This window comes from Anopheles funestus, chromosome 3RL (genome assembly GCF_943734845.2).
Source record: "Anopheles funestus chromosome 3RL, idAnoFuneDA-416_04, whole genome shotgun sequence".
In the NCBI taxonomy this organism is placed as follows: Eukaryota; Metazoa; Arthropoda; class Insecta; order Diptera; family Culicidae; genus Anopheles; species Anopheles funestus.
In genome coordinates, this window is record NC_064599.1 from 77,598,520 (window position 1) to 77,620,918 (window position 22,399).

General features: G+C 40.8%; 1 long non-coding RNA gene across 2 annotated transcripts in view; it reads left to right on the forward strand.

Moving 5' to 3' along the window:
• Window positions 1-210: 210 nt before the first annotated feature.
• Window positions 211-22,399, forward strand: part of LOC125768192 (uncharacterized) — a 35,660-nt gene continuing 13,471 nt past the window's right edge. The window contains exons 1-2 of one of the 2 annotated variants that reach the window (XR_007418853.1): window positions 211-616; window positions 1,845-1,966. This is a non-coding gene — a long non-coding RNA (uncharacterized LOC125768192). The remainder of the gene's footprint in view (window positions 617-1,844; window positions 1,967-22,399) is intronic. The other variant, XR_007418854.1, reaches the window with a different exon arrangement.

A 22,399-nucleotide genomic window follows, 5' to 3' on the forward strand; every position in this document is an offset into this window, starting at 1 on the left:
TATTTAAGATCTACTTATAAAATCTGTCTTGCTGCAACTAATGTCGAGAAAAAAATTAATTACAATTTTTGTAAATAACTATGCTAGAAAATTTAGCAAACATAGAAACTTGACGTCGCGAATAATGTTATAAAACATATTTTTCTTTTTTTATGATTAATCATTACGGCATTTAGGCGTATTGTCAGCCTCAAAATGATGAAAAGTACATTTATCTCAAGGCATATTTTTCTTTTACTTAATATGTTAAACATTATCTACACTTTTTTAACTAAGGAATGAATATTACACCATGTAATATTATCACTTTGTTAGTTTGAAAAGATGTCAGCTATATTTGACATAATGAATTCGAAAGCTGTCATTTAATTTCTTTGTCGTTCGTCCTTTTTGCTATAAACTTCATCCAATGTCTTGCACCAACACAGCCACACAGCTTTTCAATTCCAATCCATCCCATCAATCCGTCCACCCTTCTGCAATCGGGTGCTATCGCGTCAAGATTAGAACGGAAAATATGCACATAATTAAATGTGCCCGTGTTGGCTTCCCAGCAGAAACCCTACGACGCAGAAGACGCAAGTAAAATGGAAGCAAAGCATCGAGAGAAGGTAAGGTAAGTGTTTTCCACGGACACGTTTTCCCGTGGCGCCGGAACATTGAATTCATCACAACATTTTGATCGTAATCTGCTGTTGAAAAGGCGGCAGGCGGCCTGGCTCGTTTCATTTGCGTTTTTCCCCCGGGAAGTAGAATCAATTACATCCCTTCCATCCATTCGTTTGTGTGGCCGCTCGGTAAAGGGATGGTTTCCTTTCGCTAGTGTTCGTCTCGTTGATTATTAGCCGGCTTGATTTCAGCAAAATTGGGGGTTAAGAAAAGGGACCGACTGCTGCTGCTGCGGCTGCTACAAAATGTGGAAAATACTTGTAATTGGGAGATCGTCAGGGCATCTACGCCCCATTTGCCAATGACGCCTTCACGTTTCCGGACACTCAGTGCGTCGATGTTTTGTAAAGATTTCATACGGCAAGGGTTGTCGAATTTGTGGAACAAGGAAGCCCACCGATGGCGATACTGTACAACGAAAAGGGATGTGATAAAGTGGCCAAAGTGTGCGCACTTCCTTCGTTCATCGGTCGGTGTGTTGAAATACTGCAGTTGTTTTCACTTCTGGCGGTGGCGTCAGTACTCGAGAGCTTGGTTTGCCAATTAAAAATATTTTCTACTCCCGCCACTGCTCTCCGCCGACGACAAACGATCGGGAGGGAAAAAGGGATTTTAATTTTGAAAGGGCCGACGTTGGCTTTTGACGCCGAAATGTTCGCTTTCGCAAAACAGTACTTGGCACTTTTGCTTTTCCTTTTCCTACTTTCCGCAGCACAAATGTGGTGACGCTCGAACGAAGGTTTGAATCAAATCTTGCAAGCGCATCTGGAATCGATTGAATGCGATGAAGCAAGTGCTTCATGGGGGATGATAAGAGTTTTGATGCGATTTTCACGGGGTTGTAAAATACAGAGCGTAAGTGAAAAAGAAATTCATAACTTATAAAAAACATTCCAAACATGGTAGAAAAAAGAAGCAAAATAAATAATACTTAACAAGAATGAAAACAACAAAAAATATCATGATTAAAGCAGATAAGAAAATCCAGTATTGTTCTATCAAATTCTTTTAGTATCTAATCTTTACTACGGCTGATGACACTATATTAATATAACATTGCACGTTGAATTTATTCATATTTGCAGTTTATTTACACTTAAGCAACAACTGCTTTTTGAAATTATTGAAATTATTGAAATAATCGAAACAATTCAATCTATTTCTCTTTCTTTCAGAATCTTATCACTCCTTGCGGCCTCTAAGACATAAACGAAACATGGACGAAATCTTCGAACTAGAGCCCATTCTGGAAATTAAGACATCTCATACACCATACATAAGGAAAATCCACGTTTAAGTAAGTACTACAAAAAACCGAAATACATTATTTTAGTATTTGTACTTAGTACTTAGATGAGTACTTGTGTAGTAATAAGCATTTCCATTCAATGCAATCCATCGTTTCGCTTAGGTTTTCATTACTCTTTATTAACACTCCTCGTAATGACTTGGTTTACGCTTAAAATGGCGCACGCTCTCACCCCATTGAAGCGTGAAAACAGTGTTTGGCGAAACCCTGTAATCACCGAATGGTTGTTGTTTTACAAAATCAACCAAAATGGTGAGCATATCGCACTTTCCACCACCACAGTCGAATCATCATTTCGTTCCGTTGCTAGTGAATTTTGTCATTCGCTTTCACCGTACACAATTCTTCTGCGGGACATCTAATTCTGCGGGCAAACATTCTACACAGTGCCCTTTTCTGTGTTGTTTTGGTTAAAAAAAGCCCCAAAAAACCAACATCGGAGAAGTGCAAAATGTCTGACTTTGCGTTGTATGGTTTCACCATTTTCACCTGTTTTCTCCTTGCCATTTTCCACCCTACGCTCCACAGAAGCAAAAATAATGGTGGGTGGATGTTATTTTTTTCTTTCCCTCTCTCCCTCTTTTTCTTTTATTTGTTCTCTAAAATGAATGAAAATCCAGAAGATCAAAAACAAAAAAAACAAATAAACAAAGTACACGGTTGCATGACAGATGAAAAATTGAAAAAAGTAGCACCCAGGAGAAGGTGAGAAGAGATTTGTGTGCGTGAGCTTGTGGTGGAAAACGGATGTCGTCTGCAGCACACGTTTTGTTCACTCTCGCAACAATCTCCTCATCCGGCGATATCAAACCGGTGTGTATCTCTCGTGCGGTGTTTAATTTATTCTCCGGTACGCTTGTGTTCAAATGCCGGAGGGTTAGAAAATTGTCAACCTTACTGTCAACTTGGCTTTCCCTTCTCATCGGCATCCTGTGCTTTGTGCTCTCGCCTGCTCACTTACACGCTTCTTTACTGCTCACTGTCAGCTCACTCGCTCACTCACCCCACACCGTGGAAAGTAGTTTTCCGACGAGTGTATTTTCCCTGTTTGCGGTGTCGTTTGCTGTTGCGTTTTGTCATCAACTCGTCGCCACCGCGCGTACACGGGCAGGGTGGTCCTTGCGCTACGATATAGAAACCGACTCCATTTTGTATTTTCACGTTGCTTCCTTCACTTTTAACGCTGGTCGTGTCAGCCAGCCATGTTGTTCGCTTTTGCCAGCGTTTGGGTGATTTTTTTTTGTTACGATGGGATGATGGTTCTGCGTATTCTATTCATTTGGAATATTTTTTTTCTTTTTCTCTTCATTCTACCTTGATGCTGTCAGGGCTGTCGCGCATTATTCTGTCGCAGTGTTACATAGGGAAAAATGTTTTAGCAACTAGAGTTGGGCGTCCACCCGGTTGTTTGTTTGTGCTTGTAAAAGGCAGGCATTTTTTTTGTTTTAGGCCATCCTTCATGAAATTTACACTCACGAACGAAAATGCGGGAAACTGCTATTTTAGTAACAGTTCGGGAAAATTTTGTAATGGAAAATGGAAAAAATGTGTCTTTTATTTGTTGCACTTGGTGCGTTATATCCGCTTTGTTGGTTCATAAAATTTGACATAAAATTTGTTTTTAAACAATTTAATTGTATAGTTTTCTTTATCTTTAATATATTACACAGAAGAGATTTATTATCTATATTCTTACTTTAAGGTACATTTTTAAAAGGTTTCATAATGCAACTTCAATATAATAGGATCGACTATTTTTTATTGAGTTTAAAAAAAAAACTTCAACGATTTTAAGCTTTGTTTAGCCGCATTACACGTCACATGTCGAGAATCAAATAGATATAACCAATATGGCACGATAGTATAATATTTTGTATTATAATATGTTGAAATGACTATAGATTTTTAGTTTCGTCGCTCGTAACAAACATATTATACAATATCTTTCAAAAACCCTCCTATTTGCATTCAGATTATCCATCCATGCGCACACCGAATCATGCATAAATGGTTCAGCTTCCATTTTGTTCGTTTCACTGTGACGTTCGCGTCTCGGGACACTACAGTACACGAAAGGCGGAGGCCCATTTCCCGCAATGGCTAAGGAGGTTGTAGGAAAATCCTCTTCCAATTGGAAGATTGCGATGCGACATCTTGAAACGTCACCGGAAGCTACGTGGAGTCACTTGAGGCATTTCATTATCAATCCTTAGACATGTCCCCCCGTAACGGCACAGTCACCTTGAATGCGAAGCTCATCCATCAAGTGCACTCATCCCCAGTCGCCGTCGGTCGGTACTATTTGTTGTTTATCATTACCGCAAATATTGCTTATCAAATGCAGTGCTCGGTGCCGTGACCAGGATCAGTGGCAGTTTAATACATTGCAATACTTCATCCACCGATTCGGGCCGGGGTTGGGACGGTGAAGACAGGTGGTGCCTGGGCTAGAAGTCATCAACCATCAGCTCGAAAGTAATTCATCAAGCGAACGCATTTTAATTCCACCTTTCCATAGCATTCCAAGCCATTGTAGTGGGTACCTTGTGACAAAGTCTTCGTACACGTGGAGGACTCTTTGCGCTGGCTTTACGCATGACAAATCCGCCGTGCTACTCGAGACGAAGTAGTGACATTGAAAGAACTCGTGCGAGAAGTTGTGACTTCAGCTTCCATGGGTTAGAGATGTAATGTACGCTATTGTTTTTAATGTTGATGGGGGGACGTCGTGCTATAGGTGGAAAAAGGTACTGAAGACTAGCTCATTTGTGTCGCAGCTATGGCTAATGATGATGACGACGTGTATTGCAGTGGGAATTGTACCGCTAATGAGGTGGGGCTTGAAGATGCCTTAGAAACCTGCACTCTTACATCGACCGATTGTTCAGTACCGCAAGTGGATGTCGTTGTCGACATGGGGAAAGAAAAATGGCAGCCAGGAAAAAGTGTTTCCCGCACTTTTTCGTTTTAATTTTATGGGGGATTGTTTCTTTTTTTTCCTTGTTTGGTCTTACTCCTACGACCATATGCATTCAAATGCAATCTCATCGTGCAAAGTGCAGTTGGATGTAGCGATGCATACATCGTCGACAACATCATCATCGTCTTGCCATAATTGAAACCGACTATTAATGGAAACTCTCGGCTTCAGCCAACTGTATGATGGGTGACACATTAGGTGGATATCGTCGAACCTTCCGGCTTCCTGGCTGTGTGTAGGTGCGTAGTACATGTAGTTAGTACGTAAGTTGGGTGACGGTGTTTCATCTTAATTTGCGATCCATGCACCTGCACTGCAATTATTTCGATGAGTTTAAACGCTCGGGTGAGTTTTGTTTTTTTTGTAGGATATTCAAAAGTCAACCAACCAACGGAAAGCCACCAATGTACGATGTGTGTTGTGCGGTTGCTTTGTTCTTTCAGTGCACTAGACCCGGTTCTGAAGGGTCTTCCGTATTAGGTTTTTATTTTTTGTAGAAATGTTGTTGTTTTTATCTGGAAGCTTGGAACATTTGCACAACACTAAAATGGCAATGTGTACCGGAGAGTGTGCACTTAAGCAAATTGCGTTCCATGAAACATTTAAAAAAAAAGTCCAATTGTTTCCGTTCGGGGGTTGTGGAGACGTATTCGGTTTGATGGTTTGGGGGTTATTGCTGTAGTTTTTAATGTAGTATTTTTTTAATAATTTTGCCATATCCCACTTGTTAGTATTTTAATAACGTTTATTAAATACGAATGCTTATTCTTTCTACCAACGGCTCAGTCAAGCGGAAGTTTTGATAAGATTGCGATCTACAGTAATGAAAACTGAATAAAAATATGTGTTTGTGATATTTGTATAGCAGTTCAACTATTACTAATAATAATAATTTCTAACTCGGGTCACTTCGTCGCAGAATCCGAAGGTCCTAAAGTAGTACATTTCGATTGTTTGCCTTTAAAGTTCAACAATATTCTTTTTAAATGTAGCAAGGCTATTATCCACTCAGTTTTACACTATTGCCAGTTAATTTTGCGATTTATTTCTTCTTGGAACAATGGTAGTTAAGTAGCCTCAGTGTCAATCAAATGTTTACTAGAACCTTCGCATACATTTAGATATCTTCATAATACAAACTCTTGTGTTTTCAGTAAGGAAAATTGTGTGAGTTTTATATTAAACAACAATTTTTATAGTTTTGTTACAAGAATTGATTTAAAAATAACATTGTAAAATCATCAAACTAAGCTGTATAAGAAGGTACTCAACATAAAAAAAACTTAAATTTCAGTGGAATTCAAACAACATTTTGGTTTTTCTTTTGAAAATGAAAATTATTTTTAAATTTTATTGAATTTTATTTTGATCACTCGAGTAATTTAAGGTTATTAATGTGATTCAAACCATTACAATAAGACAAAAATTGTAGACATTTCATCTCCTTTTCTTTTGTTTCGTTTCAAAAATTTCCTAAAAATCTTTCCTTTTCTTATTTTCTCTTTAGTTTTTTTTTGTTTTTTTTTATATTAAAAAAGAAAATATTCCAAAAACCTTTGATTGCAATGAAGTGCTTTGTTTAACAAGATAGCCATTCGTACAGAATATTACCACAGCGGCAAGATGTAGCTGACCATTTCCATACTGCTCAAATAATCACCTTCCAAGTCATAGTCGACTAATCTTAATTAAATTTTCGTACGGATTATTTTTTATCTTCATCGTTTCGTGTCGTTTTTTCGGGCGTTACATCTTCTTATTTTCCCATTGCAAGTTTCCATCAGCCCGAGTTGTATAAGTCGCTCAAAGAAGCACCCCGAATTGTGCGGAAAAGTGAAACGACCGTGTGATGTAGTCAACGGCATAGCATCTCGCTCCCCTCGGTCTGGCAATGCGGTATCGATTCGGTTATTTTGTTCCCTCCTTTTTTTATTCTACCCACTTGAAAGGGATTTTCCGCATGCTGACGACCATTCGACGGCCATTGCGAAAAAAGGTATGCCAGCGAACGCAACACCCCAGCGTCAAGCTGTTCTTTCGACGTGTTTTGTGAGGGATCTCATCAACCGAGGGACCGGCCACTTCCTATCCGGCCACAATGCTTGGGGAGTGTTTTCGACGGCGCTGGTTTCGATTGCGATTTGGTCTTCCCGAGGGGTTTCTGGTTTCCCCCTTGGTGTGCTATTGTGAGGCTTCGAGTGGATCGAGCGGGAAAGCAAGATTGTACGATGGACGAGCACAAAAGAGACGTTACCGACCGTTTTGCGATGACGCTGGTGCGATGTGGCAGATGTGAAAATAATCACCATCAGTACGCAACGCCACAACACCGAGATGAAGCTGTCGCGTGTTCCTGGCATTCAATTTGCAGCACCTTCTGTGTGACACGTTCACACAACTACTATCGCACCGGAGGCAGTATGGCATGGGCCGATACGTCCAGGGAGCTGGCCTTGCCGGATAGAGCCGGAAAAGGGTGAGAAGGTGACGAGGAATAGAAAATACGCCCGAAGGACAACGCATCCGCTTTCGACGCTATCTCGATGGACACGCATACACGTCGACCTGTGTCAGCTTCCCTCGAAGGGAAGTATTGATTTCAGACCGGAGTCTGGCTAAAAAACGTGGTTGTACTCAGCGGCGGTTGCAGCAACGGTCGAAAATCCCTTACTAATGGGAAATAAATAAATTGTACAACTTATTTCGCATCCGATCGCCTCCGGGGTGATGAGCGTACCGCACCGGACATGTACAAGAGGATGCGATTCCGCAAGCTGGAAAAATCTTCGGTTGGGAGGTCTTTTTCGCTCTCTCTCTCTTTCGCACCAAGAGAGGTTTACATTAGCGTTCGAACCGGTGTCTCGGCATCACAAAGGTTCAGCACCTGCAGGGAAGGAAATTAATTTTCGGTACATTATTAATATGGTTGGCTGTGATGTCAATAGCATTTGTACATCCACTAGGGGTTGAAGTGGACAGACGTGTTGAAACATTACACGATTACGATAGTGCTAGTGCACTGCTAGTTGTTTTTAATATGGTAAGTTTTTGAAAATTTGGTTTGGATCATATTTGTTGAGCTGATTTTGAAAAAAATACCAAAAGAGCTTCTATAAAGTGGTAAAGATATATATTCTTGCTATTTTACATATTTTAAGAACTTAGAATTGAAAAATAATTGTGGAATAGATTATTTTTTAATTAAAATGCTAATAGTTTCAATCAGAATTATAATTTTGAATCAACGATTTGAAACAACAAATTTGAATAAAAAAAAGATTTTTTTGTTCTTTGTTTGGTGAGCGATTTACCACTGTGCATTGCAGCTTACGCTATTCGCCGCTAGAGCGCGTGCGAGTTTTACGCTTTCATGCACTTCAACTCCTTCAGCAAGAGAATTGTTTTGATTTAACTTAAACTTTACTGAAAAAACTCAATTGTTTTTGACAATTTTTTCATAAATAAAATTTACAGTTATATAAGCAAAAGCTGTGTAATCTTTACAGCAAAGTCATCATTCTACTTGCATTGCTGGGCATTGCTTATAGGTATCGTTTCATTAGAAATGCTTTAGGCGTTTGACCAGCCAGTCAAGAGCCTTCTCAACATATCAATGACCTTCTCGATCGACACGTGCCACCAGGTAAGGGATGGTTTTGTGGTAATTTATCTCATCCCGTCTGGGCAATGGTACCGTTCATTTCGGAAGAATATATTTCACTTTCGTTACAAGGAAACAGGTGAAGTTGTGAGAAAGTTACGAGATAATATTTTTGTTAAAGTATTTAATGAAATGTTAAACTCATGTTTTGAATATGGTGATTTATCGTCAGGTTCATCTTTCCGATTGTATCGCAAATGTACAAAAAACAATCCCCCTCGGGGGCTATATATTCTCACCTACTCATGTTCGTCTCGTGATGGGCTTTTTTTCATTAAAAAGAGTAAACCCAACACATGGGAATGGTATACATATCTAGTATTCAAAACCATTCCCAAAAGCTAACAACAGATAGCTCGTTCGACAGCGCCAGAACATCAATTCCCACAGTGAAACATCAAAAAACACTGGAAGCATGTGCGCCAGTACAGTGCCGCATTGAATCAAGTTTTACTTTCATTCCACTCGTTACCAACGGCAGTTTGGAGTTTGAAACAAAAAAACAAAAACGAACCAAACACACACGCACAGCATGTTAACCGTGCGTGCATGATAATGATCGAGCATAAATTCTTCACACCTCGTCGGCATACTGATATTGGCGTGTCTGTGCTGTGCGCCCACCCGAACTATTTGAGGTGATTTTGGGGACCCTTTGGCACCTAGCCAACACACCTGGCATATGCATGGTACCAGTTTATAACTGATGAAACAAGTAGAAGGCTTTGACGAAGAAATATAAAACGATCATATTTTGGGTGTCAACTGAACTGAACGGAAAGTGCATTGGTGCAGCGATTTGTTATGCGGAGCACACGTTTAATATGCAACCTGCCAGTAATTCTTTCGATATGATTTAGAGGCCTCCCGGGAAGGAAGACCTAACTGTCTGGAGGAGGACACAAACGAAACAAAAAACTCATTCAGATACAAGAAATAAGGTGAAGATATTGGTAGGATTTTAGTGAAACGTTGATTAAATACGTGCCTACGGTTGAAGGTGTAAGTTTATAGCACCTTTAGGCACTCGGTAAACCATTTGTGGATCACATACTAATAGCTGTTTAACGGGATTTCTCCCGGTTGATGGAACAAGGAAATAACACCTGTAATTTCCATAAGTCTCTGCCCTGAGTTTTTACAACTTGATTTTTTCAGATCTTCAACAATTCTCTTTACTTCTTCTCAAAATCAACCTCTAAAGAATCAATTTCACTTTTTGCTTGGATAACATTTACACAAATTATTCAAAACTTTATTTAATTAAATGAGAGGATATTCTCAACAAAACCTCTTTGCTATAAAATCACTGAGCTGTCAAATTTCAAAATCCGTGTATCTTTGAATCCGCCAAAGGGAGCTGCGGCGTAATTGACTTTCATGCCCCCAATCACTCTGTAGGGTGACATAATCCATCATAATCTATCATCTTCCATAGCTCAATACAAACTTGCTACAATTACTCTTACACTGTACAATAATTTCCACGCGCAACTGCCCCCTTGGTTGTCTTCTCACATTACCCTGTCGGCCTTGCTCGGATACCGAAATCGTCCGAAACTAATTGCAAATTTATGACATGCAGTCGCTAATTTATGACGTTCTGGCATTCTGGAGTGCCACACGCGTCACTTACGAAGGTCTCCAATCCGCCGATAGCGCCCACCCTTCGGACCAAGGCGATCGCGAACGCTGATACAGTTCATGTGCTTTTTATTGTTTCATCCGGATGCTGGAAGAAATTGCAGCTCGGCTTGTGCAAGTACAGACCGAGGGGATTCCATAGCTCAACACCACGCTGTGCAATTTATGAGCTGAAACCCGCCCGAAAATGTCGCGACGAGGTTCCGAGAGGGGTTGACCCGTTGACGACGTGTTTGCTGCTGTCTTGCGGTTCGATTAATGCTTCTCGGAAGCGGAAATGGATGTGGATAATCTAATCCTCGTGAGCAGGATAAATCCGAGCTGTATAAACACCACAGGGAGTTGTAGGAACTCGTCTAGGACGTTGTTATTGGGTGTGATTTATGAGCCCTTGTGGAGCATGATATGGATGAAAATTTGCTTTCCAAGAAAAGACATTTTACGCCGACCAGTAGCAAATACTTTTTCAATAAAACTGATGTATAAAGTACTTCAAAAATATGTCACACTTAACACGGTTACACTACCGAGCGTCACACGATGCCCATCAACATTGCAACAAACACACGGAATTCACGTGCCTTCTCGCCTTCGACGAGGGGTATTCGCGGCAGTATCGCTAATGGATGGTCGATTAAATATTTTACCAATCGGCGGCGTCATCAATTGATTAATAATGAATGAGCGATTGCATCGAATTTGCCAAACCAACTGTACCGTTTGATGTGTTGCAAAAAGTGTGTGTGTGTGCGGGTGGAACCGAATCGAAACTGAAAACGCACTGCCGGTATGATAAATCCATTAAAAATGTGCTACTTTCAACACCAATTTGGGGCTCAATTGAGGCAAAATGAGCATTGCCGTGCTCATATTATGCACACCCAGGCGGAAAGTGGGAAACGCTTTTTTGTTGTTGTGCAGAACAAAATTCTTGTTATTGATGCAATTTTAGCTATAATTACACTGCTAATGGAGGATGAAAATGCGTGTTATAAATATTTCTTTATGTCCTACCGGTCGTATAAAATGTATCTGAGTAAGAGCACAGTTTGAGCTGGAAGTTGGTTCTGCCAAAAAACCTTCTCCCTTTTTCATAACCCCCATCAAGCGGGAACACGATCATCGTCCGGTTCTTTGACGAGCTGTCAGAAGTTAAGCGACGAACAAAACGGTTCTAAGCAAGCACATCCTGGTCGGCTCACCATAACTCCCCGTTGTTCGAACTCTTTCACAGCTCGTAAAGGGTGACAACATAATTATATTTATTACATTTAGTCGTACTACAAAACTTAGAACGAATAATCCACGGTTGGCTGGCCACCGCCGTTGAAGGAAGGATCATACGAGGGAAGGAGAGGGTGAAAAAGGCACGACTTTCGGGGGGGAACCCCAAATGACAATCTAGCACACAAGAGGGTGCACACAATGCATCTCGTGACTCTCGTTGTGTTCACGCCGGAGGTGGTCTTTTTTTCTGTGACGTCTCGATGTTTCGTTTTTCCTCCGTTTTTGGTTTCCCTACGCGTGGTCACAAGCGAAACATCGAAGCGGAGGACTATTTTTGCAGCACGCAAACCCAATGTGGTTGCTATTATTACTCGCGAACAAATAACAGTCCAACCGATGTCGCTTACCGATGCGTTACGGGCGTTACTTTGCTGCGGTTCCCTTCGGTTGGTTCGGGGCCGGGAAAGCTATCTAACTGTGACTCAGGAGGAGGATGCGTGTGTGCATGTGAACATGTGTACGGAGACACGATCAAAAAGTTGGTTTTAGGCTGTGATGTGAAGCACAACGTGCACCCGACCTACGATTGTTGTTGCGAATGTTAAACTCGAACACTTTTCTTCGAATAATATCTTTTTTGTTGACCACAACAGTTGTAATTTAAATGATTTTAATTTTGCTTGTTAATAAGCTACTTTAAGCTACTTCGTTAAAAAATATATCTGTTTTGGGATGAAACGGTAAAATTTGAACCATTTTTGAATTCTTTTCAAGTTGAAACGGAATACGAATTATTGCTTATATTATTTTATATTATGTCTCTCTCTCTTCTTGGCTTTTAACGACCTTACAGGTCAACCCGGCCATTTCTGGCTTACAAGACTTATTTTAACCACGTAGCCGGATAGTCAGTCCTTGCTACGGAGGGACGGTCCGGATGGGATTTGAACCCGGTCCGGCCGTGTGGACTGGCGCCGTTTATCACATGCACCATCGGGCCGCCCCAATATTATTTTATATTATGTACAATCTCCAAAATTCAATTAAAAACTAATTCATTTTTCAATTGCAAAATTAAAGAATCGAATTGAAAAATACACTCAAAAAAAAACTAATGCTTGTGAACGCTTAAATGTCTCACAGTAAAATAGTAACAGTTTAGTTTAAATTGTTATCCCTCCCCATATGCACTCAGCCGAATGAAATTGCAAACGGATGTTGTAACAAAATGAATTATGATGCACATTTAAAGGGTGGCAAGTTTTTCGGCAGTATCCCAACCGTGGTTTTATGTTTTTTTTGTGCTGTTGAGCAAATTACCCCGTTGCTAGGAAATAATCTGCTCAAAACCGGAACTATTAACTACCATTAAAATGGGCCAATATGTGGTTACGGATGCTGCCCTTTACTGTAAAGCGTTTTTACACGTGACGGTTTTGTTGGTGTCCTGTAGCGGTAAAAGAAGGGTGTAAAAACTTGATTTATTAACATACATGTCGGAAAGGATGTTTCGGTAGCTATCACCACTGTTAAAGGAGCTTGTTTAATAAATCGTTTGGATCTAATGAGAAAAAGAAAACCCCCTTTGTTTGGGGGAAGGAAAATAAGCAGGAAAATATATTAAATCGATCACAAAACCTCTAGCAATAAACAATTCCGGTGATATTCACCGTTCTCCGGCGGTCTAAAACAGCTATCCTGGCAAGTATGTCAGGTATCCGATTCACTCCGAACATATCGTGCAAACGTATCAATTCCCTGCCCAGCCACTATCCTTTTGCGTTGCGTCAAGATTCAATTTAAAGTATGCCAAACAAGGAGGTACGCGCTTGCGGGCACTAAATATCCAAGCGAAGGAGATTAAACAACCGGTTCAAGAGGTTATCGGGCGGGGGAAAAAAATCAAGACATAAAACCAACGATTTACTACCAACCACTAAACAGTACTGATTCGTTGGGTGTAAAAAGTACGCGACACAGTAGTGTGTCCCTGCGGTGCTACGTGCTACAGTGGATAATAATGAATTATGAACCCATTCAAAAGCGACCCGAACGAAGGTTCCAATTCCGCCAGAGTGGTAAAGACAACCATGCGGATGGGTAATGAAATGCTTAGAAAAGTGGAGCAATAAAATATGGAAATTACAAACTCTATGCCGTCCGGGCCGTTCGGCAAAATGGCCCCCGAAAGGATCATATATTTCGAGCGCATCCTCATGTTCCGCTTCATCAGGATCCGTACCGCGATTCAAACGGCGGTCATTAAAACTCGTTTCGAATAAAATAGTAAAGTTCGCGAAACGCGATGGCAACTATATAAAACATTTTAAAAACTCCCATTTGTTTGGCCCTCCAAACGGTTGGTAATCAGGGTACGCTGGCTACCGAAAAGTAGAAGGCCCCCTCCTTTTTGGGGGTTTATGATGGGTGGTGCAATTTTAACCATTCTTGCACACCCTGAACCTTTCCTCTCTCTCTCTCTCTCTCTCTCTCTCTCTCTGTCTCTCTCTCCTTCCCCTCGTCTTCCTCTCAGCTCCAAAAAGGCTAAGCTTTTACCGTGACACGAAGGATAAAGTTTTGTGACAATTTTTGCCCTCCATTCGCTTCAGATTGCATGCTGACAAACTTTATCGTTCTTGTTCTTCGGGTAGCAAAAGGGAAGAATGGTGAACGATTTGCAAAACCGAAAACAGATACTACCCGACTAGGAGCAGCTGGGTGGTTTGTAATGGTTTCACAAATCGAATTTACAGAAAACAGAAAACCTCGAAACTCCCGTGGGCCGGATTTCATTTTTATGGCGGCGATATGAATCTACAATTTGGCGATATGTCACCGAAATGACAGAGTCATAAAACTGTGAGGCTAAACTACTAAAACCCAAAGCCGGAGGACTATAAACCTTCCGTGTCCGTCGGGTTAGGTGTGTGTCAGCGGGCCATATTGGCCGCGTGCTTAGGCAGCTTTGGGTTTTGGATGTGTTTTGTTCTTCTAAAAGGCGGCAAGCTAGAAATCGGAACCTTCGGCCACCTCTTCGTGGTAATCTGGGGTAACTGGGCTTTCTGGCCGCTGTTAGTCGGACAGGAGGTCGAACAGTCGTTTTCCACCGTTTGGAGATCCTCATTTGTGGTGAGACTGATGCAAATTTAATTCGTGTGTATTATAAAGCCGCTTTATAGCCACTCTTGGGAGATTGTTTTATCGCACGAGGTTGTTTTTTGTTGGGATAAGTTCATTATTATTAATATATATTATATAGTGGACTTTTTTTTTCTTTCGACTTTGTCCTCAAGCAGAGCAAGTGTTATTAGATTAAGTGATAAATTCTAACAAATCAAATATATTGCATTTAAACTTCATGATTTACAAGCTAATTTTTGACCTGTATTCCTCACAATCGAGCCTAGTGAAGTTGCCGGCTAAAGTCAATCTGGCAACAATTATATCTTCTCCTAAATGAAGAAAGATCAGAGTGTTACACTGTATTCTTGTTCTCTAAGCATGACATCAGCCAGACATCACCGAAAAGAGCAGCAGAATTTAAAGATCAAGAAGCAAAATGATCTTTTCGTTCTCCAAGGATTTTGAGGTAATAGGTCAAACATTGAAGAAGTATCTGGAAAAGTTAGAATTTGTTTTGTGGAAGTATCCGTCGAGGCCAGTCGCATCACGGAATAAGAGGGACAATAGCTCTTGTGGCCTAACTCTCCTACACAAATGCCATTTTTAGAGTTTTTTGATGTTTGACAAAGGTTTTTGAAGCTGCCATATATGTTAAGACATTGTTCTTATTGTAGATTCGAACCAAGACTGGATGTGTTTCTGTGTCACGCATTATCGGACTTTGTCATCTGTTTCCATTGCCATCTTTCACATTTAATTTTTCTAGTAAGTTTCTAACGATAGTAATATATTTGATTGTTATTTTAATAACAATTTGATGCCTGGTACCCTGTGATATGCTTAGTAACATTGTACGTTCTGTTCAATCTGACATTTCACACCTTCATCCTGGTGAACGGAGCATCTAAACAAGCGCAAAAATCCCCACAGAACTAACCAGCTTCCCGGTATAAATCTTCTCCCGATATTTGACACCTTTACCAGCGCTTTGTTTGCTTCGAGGTGTTGTGAGAATTAACGAGCAAATTATCTACTGCGCAGATTCACAACCGTTTCCCTCGTGGAAGGCTACTGCAGCCACGGGCAGTCAAATTTAATGGAAGTGTTTGGTGAAAAGAAAGAGCAAATATTTTACTCACAATCACACACACACGCACATGGAAGAAGCCCTTCACAAAGGTGCGATTGGATTATTTGTGTGGAATGCAAATTATGCTTCGCGAGATGCTGATGTACGTTGGTCAGCGATCGGCATTAAGGGGTTCCGCACATTGCAAAACCGATCCTGCACAGCTCGTGAACCGTGCGGCCCGCCACGTTAGCATATAATCGGTAGCGTTGTGGGCATGTGTGCTTTCGGCTGTGCATAGTTCGCTTAATTTATTTCCAAACCGATCAAACCGTTTAAATTTGCCGCCGCCGTCGCGAAACACCGGTAGCGTTTGTGTGAGATTTTCGCCCCAAAAGCTTCTCCCGTCTTCAATCACGCTCGTGGTTGGTGGGTTAGAAAATGTGAAGATGTTTGAATTATTTTAACACGCTCGTAAATTCCAGCGTCGAACTGCCGAACTCCCCATTCGAGGGGAGCGTTCGATTCTGTGACAAAAACGGGAAATCGCACACATATATTCGAACGGTCCGAGCCGGTGATGTAGGTGATGGAACAAAAGCGACGGGTTTTTTTCTGTTGTTGTTTTTTCTTCGTCTCGTTATATCGGATCCTTTGGCCATCAGAACAGATTAACTCGGGAATCTGTTACATCCCAATTTTATTCAATTGCCATCGCACGTCCGGGTGCCAGGCTGTGACAGGACAAGCCGGATAAATGTTTGCTTATTTCGCACGATCTTTGTCCGGATGATAAAGCGTTGGTTGAAGGCGGGAGGAAAGAGTGTATAATAAAAAGAATGATCTCATTATACGATTGTTTGCAGGGAGTTACACGTTGAGGTAAATTATTTAAAAAAGAGCATCAAATCATATTAAAAAACTTTTTTCTTCAACTTGATTTTTTGGAAAACATTTCAGGGCGTAAATAGATTAAATAGATAAAGTTTTTTTTTATTTTTTAAATTTTTTTCAACTGCAGTTGCACCCCTTTGAATTGTTTTTTTGGTTTGTTGTTCAACAGTGCAACAGTGACGGGTTACGTCCAAATTCCTCCCAGAGGTGAAATCATCGTGTATTTCTGTGCGAAGAATAAATGTGTCCCGAAAGAAAAGCATTCCTTTTCTTTTGGTACGCTTATTCTACACCAACCCCCGGGGGCAACCTTGTTTTCTTTTCCGGACAGAATGCGCCCGTTTCGCAATTATACATCTTTGTCACCTTTGGAACCTGTCACCACGGGGCTTGTACCATGGGACGGGCGAACGAAGGACAAACCGAGCATGGGAAGCGAAACAGCAAACCGAAAGCACCCAACTGGTCCGTTCCGGTCGTCCCCAGTCAGCCGATATTATGCTGCTGTTGAGTGACAAAATGAGATTTATTACTTCACATCCTTGTTGGCCGTGGATTGATCGCGAATGGAGCAAGGTAAGGTGTCGAGACACATTTATCGGACCGTCGGTATCGAAAACATTATCCTGCACGATCAATTCGCGATGGATTCGCGCACCCGATATCACACAAGGCAGTGAAGGGTGTGAAGTGAAGTTGATATCAATAATGCAACGAAATACCGTGGCTGGGGTACCGCACCAGAAGGGAAACGGAGACATTACATATTATTCCATTGAATGTTTGGCTGATCGTAATGCCTCATTTCCACTCGGTTTGATGTCGGTTGTAGTTTCATTCGATTCAATGTAAATTATTGTCCCATCCAGCGTGTGTCAGGCTCTGTCTGATCGGAAGGTGTTGACTTTTTCGGGGAAGGATTTAGCTTTCGTAAAGGCAAGTGGAGACAATTATTTTATTGCGACTAAGTAGGCGCTGAACGTCATCCTTAGTAGAGCTGTCAACGGTTAAAAGAACGGTACGCTGTTCCATGCGATTGAAATGGATCTTTTCTTTCGTTCACAACACAAGACCACGGTTATTATGAAGCAAAAATTATTAAACTATAAATTTCCAATAAAAAAAATGTTCTTTTTTCGAAGAGATTTTCCTTTCAACGGGCCACTCGTTTCGATCCATTTTACGCTAAAAAAAAGATAAAGCGAGCGAGAATATATAATCATCTCCCGCGGCAACGAGTGTGCGATTCCCCCAAAAAAATTGAAATAAATCGAACGTCAACTATCCCGGTCCGGAAACGGAAATAATAAACCAATTGTCACATTGTCACGTAGACGAGCAGGAAATTTATTCCACTGCCACCGACAATGGGAGCTCGTGACATGCCCGGGTCCGATAGGGGTAGAAAGGGGTAGAGTAAGAGGCGGTCATCAAAAATATGACTCCCAGCGCGTGAGGTTAAAAGAAAGGGCACGGCAAAGGTAAAGAATGAACGAAACATTAACAAACGAAAACTCTACCGTGCTGATGATCGTCACTTGCTGCATGATCGCATTCTAAGGGTTGAATGCATGATCGGGTTCGTCGCTTTAACCTTTTTTTTTGCCTGACGCCAGGTGACCTTCGACAGTGAGTGTTAAGACAAGGAAACGGTTTCAACACAAACGGTGTGTGTTTTCTTCCTTTCTCTTATTGACTGTCTCGAAAAAAAATGTATTAAAAATAAGCTAGAACGAGAATGGTTCTATCGTTTGCCTTTCGCCTTCTTACTGGTTGCATTGTCGATAATTTATTGTGTATAAACCTCTTCCACCCTTCCCTTCTCCAGGGGTTGAAGAAAAACAAATAATAAGCGGTTTTACGATGCTCGGAATTACTTAAAATTAATTCCTATTAATTTGAATTTATTGCGCACTTTAATGGCGCCCCATCTGTGCATGGGCTAGGTCGAGTTGTAGCGCAGCGGTGCAACATGCCCTCGGGTGCAACATGATGCATATTTGATGAACATTTCATTTGTAGGAAGTCGAGGTAATTTGGAGAAAGTGTTATGAAGAGCAAGGTAAGAAGGAGGAGACATTTTATGAGGAGTGAATAATAGAGAAAAACAAACATAAAATAATATTATAATAAAAGGAAATCAAAAAAGAAGGAAATGCTATACAGAAGAAGCAATGATTTTAAAAAAGGAGGCTGAAAACAAGAAGTAAAAATCACTCATTTTAAACACCTTTAAACTTGGAAGAAAACTTTATAAAAAAACAATTTTGCACATCATTAAGCGAATACAATTGTTCACTTTTGATACATCGACCCATGCATCTCAACATTGTGTAGAACGACAGGAAGGTAGTTATTATTTTTTTCATTTTGATATAATTTCTGATCGTACCATTAAATGATAGGTGTTGGTCAGTAGCTTCAGCAGCATACTCTAACCACTCCGAACCGCACGAGAAGTTGTGGTTATTGTTATGTCTCCACTGAAAATAAAAAAAAATAAAAAAACAGACAATAATAATTCAGTAGCTCAGGAATTTGGTGGCGGTGTGGGAAACCGGGCAGGAAAAACTATTTGTTTTTCCTTTCTCAAGCGCACTTCCTTGTTGACGCCTGATTGCACATGGCCATGTAATCAAACGCAATATGTGTTTCACACGGACACACTGACGGGCGAAGGTACGGATCGGGGGACAAATTACGCATACCGTTGTACCTGCACGGAGTCCATCCATTTGGGGCATGGGTGGGAGGGAGAGAGTTAGGGGGTAAGCTGTGCGTGTCAATCGTGCGCCCGGGGGTGCACTCTGGCGATCGAAGCCATTAAAAATGCAGTGCACCCGGTGGTGGACGAGTCGGTGGGTCACATTTATGGGCATTTTATGAAATGCTCAACATATGCACCCACCATAAAGCTGGATGGATCATAAACCCAATCCTAAGGGATGGTCCGCGGAGCGGATGGATTGGAGGAAGGAATATTCGATTAAAAAGAAGCAGCAACCAACAAAAAAACAGGCTACAGACGGACGTGTCCTCCTGGTCCGGTTCGGTCCGGTGAGAAGCGGGAAATGAATTTGTCCACTTTACCTAGTGCTAGCGTCACTTGTCCTCCAACCTACCCTTACTGCTTGTTGCTCTCCAACACGGCGAAGCCCAAAAACCTTGGATGGACAACCGTGAGCGCAAGTGACAGTCACGCGTCATAAAACATTGGATAAATTATGCTTTCTTTCTTTTTACGCCTGATCGGGCGATCGGAACTGTCGGGGTGTTGTTCCCTTTTGCAGGTTGTGTGTGTGCTTTTTTGTTTATGGCCAGCCTAACTATCATTCTTTGTGCGTTCTGTGTTGCGTGAGTTCGATTTGTGCAATTAATAAGAAATTGGAAATTGTGACGGAGTGTTTGTTTTTGATTTTACGCACCCTTGTCACTTGTTCGGAGAGTGCGCTCGATCGTTCGCTTGTGTTCTAATGTGAGTTTGAGTATAAAGAACCATAATCACCACCAAGCCACATCCATTAAACACACCCTGATTTGCTGTTAAAGTATTTTATTCTGGCCTTCACTACTTTCTGTCCAAAAAGCTACACTTACGGAAAGGAAAACAAAGCGTTCAAAACAAGAGGTCCGGAGTGTCATCGTTTGCTGAAAACACTTTCGGGAGTTTGTTTAACCGTACCGTGCGGATGGAAAAGCACGTTATGCCTCAAAGAGCATGTAAAATATGACGTATTTATTGCTGCTCTAACATCAATAAAAATACCCACTCCGATCAACGAAATATCCGAAGGGCTCAATTTGCATGCGACCGATATGGCAGTTGGAAGGTGGTGAGGCTAATAAAAAACTGTTTTAATTTTGTTTGTTTAAGAACGGAACGATAGGAAGACGAACGTTGCGGAAAGAGAGCTCGGGTGCTCACATTGGTTAAAGTCTATAATTCAATCACACTTTACTATTGAAATGGTTGTTAATGCGTAGTATTGAAGCTTGGGGAAAGCGGTACAAAACAAGACAAAATTGAAAGAAATGCAATTTATGAACTTGTTGGTAGAGATACTAAATGAAAGATAATAATGTAATAAGCAAAATATAAGGACATTGTTATGCATAATACGACTAAACGCATTCAACATTGAATTCGATTTTATTGAGAATTTGTTTTAGAATTTTGGTCTAAGCCTTAAATCAATTCAATTGTAACAAAAAGTTTGAATTCCATATGTTACTCCTATACCCGTCTTAGCATATTATTTAACACTGGATTAAGAATAATTTTTGATGAATTCAAATATGCCTACGACAAAAAGCAAGAAGCAGTTACAGCTATTCAGGACGAGTATCGGCGGTTTATCTTCAATCGATACTTAAACGATGAAACCGGACTTTTTAAGTGCAAGAATGGTTCGTTTGCTGCCGTTTGAGAGTAGGGTTTGATACTTAAAAACCTATGAATTTAATACGATCCATCAACTGAACAGCATCGTAAGACGATAATCTAAGACCTGTGGTGACTGTGAGGGATGCTCCAATGCCGCCCATGCACGAAGGAGCCAGAGATTGATAAACATTGAAATTAATTATAAAAAAAAGAAACCTTTGCATTGATTTCCAAGCACCTTCCGAACCGGTTCGAACATAAACAAGGATGTTAATTTGTTTATTGGTCTTTTTGTTACCATCTGCCAATACACCGTAACAAACCCGTGTGCAACACCCGTGTGGGGTGGTTGAGTGTGAGATATAAAGTTTTCCACATTTAGTACCGCGAAACGCTTTCCGATTGTAATCAAAGATGGTTGTGGGAGCAGCAGTAGTTGGGAATTGGAAGGATTGGAAATAAAATAATAATAAAAATTAAAACTCCAAAAACCCATACCGATGGCGTGAAGATTTGAGGGAACTGACCGTGAGCGGTGGCTGAAATGTTTGGGTTCTGTTGGGAGGAATTTCGATTGTCTATTAATTATCGTTCCATCAGTTTTTTGGACAGCGTATAAAATGTCTCGAAAACGCCTCCGATGGTGAGATTAAATAACCGTCCGAATGAGTCTTTTAAGAGGATGTAAAATATGCGTGAATGATGTATATTTGGTTGGAGATTGAATCGTGATTGAGATGAAGAAAAGCAGCCGTAAAGATCTGGATGCATTTGATATCGAAAGTACATCGTGTAACAAATGCTAAGTAAGACCTTAAAATCCCTTTTTGTAGTTTAACAATTTACAAAATCTAAAACATTAAAATGCTCCTTTTTGCGTTGAGACCACATACAGTTCCACCCAATTCTCATCCGTCGTTTGGTACCGGATCCGAAACGTTAAAATGATCGATAAAATTTATTGCCATTTGGAGGCGTTTTAAAACGTCGAAATGTTTACGATGCGCCACATTTACTACTGTGCCAAACTGGTGCTGATGAATATGCGCGGATAACATGGCTGGCCAATGCAAATGATTAGGCCACCGAACGACTATGTGGGCTTTTTGTTTTTGTTTTCACAGAAAATGCGACAGTAAAAGTCCGGAAATTAGGCAATGAAATACGAAACCTTCCTAATCGTTTGGATCAAGCATAATCGGGTGTGCGGAATACAGGTACGAATTCATTCATCGAAACAGACATGTAAAAAACCCACCGTTTGAATAGTTTGTTTACACGTACGAAAAAAGGAAAAAAATCTTCTTTACTCTGCGAAAAAAGGGAGTTTGAAAGCATCTATCCTAGAAGAATTCCCGGAATATGTTCATGGGATCGGTTATCATTCGGTAGCTTGTGAGCGAATGAGCTTGCTTCACGGGCGCATAGATTTGCATATT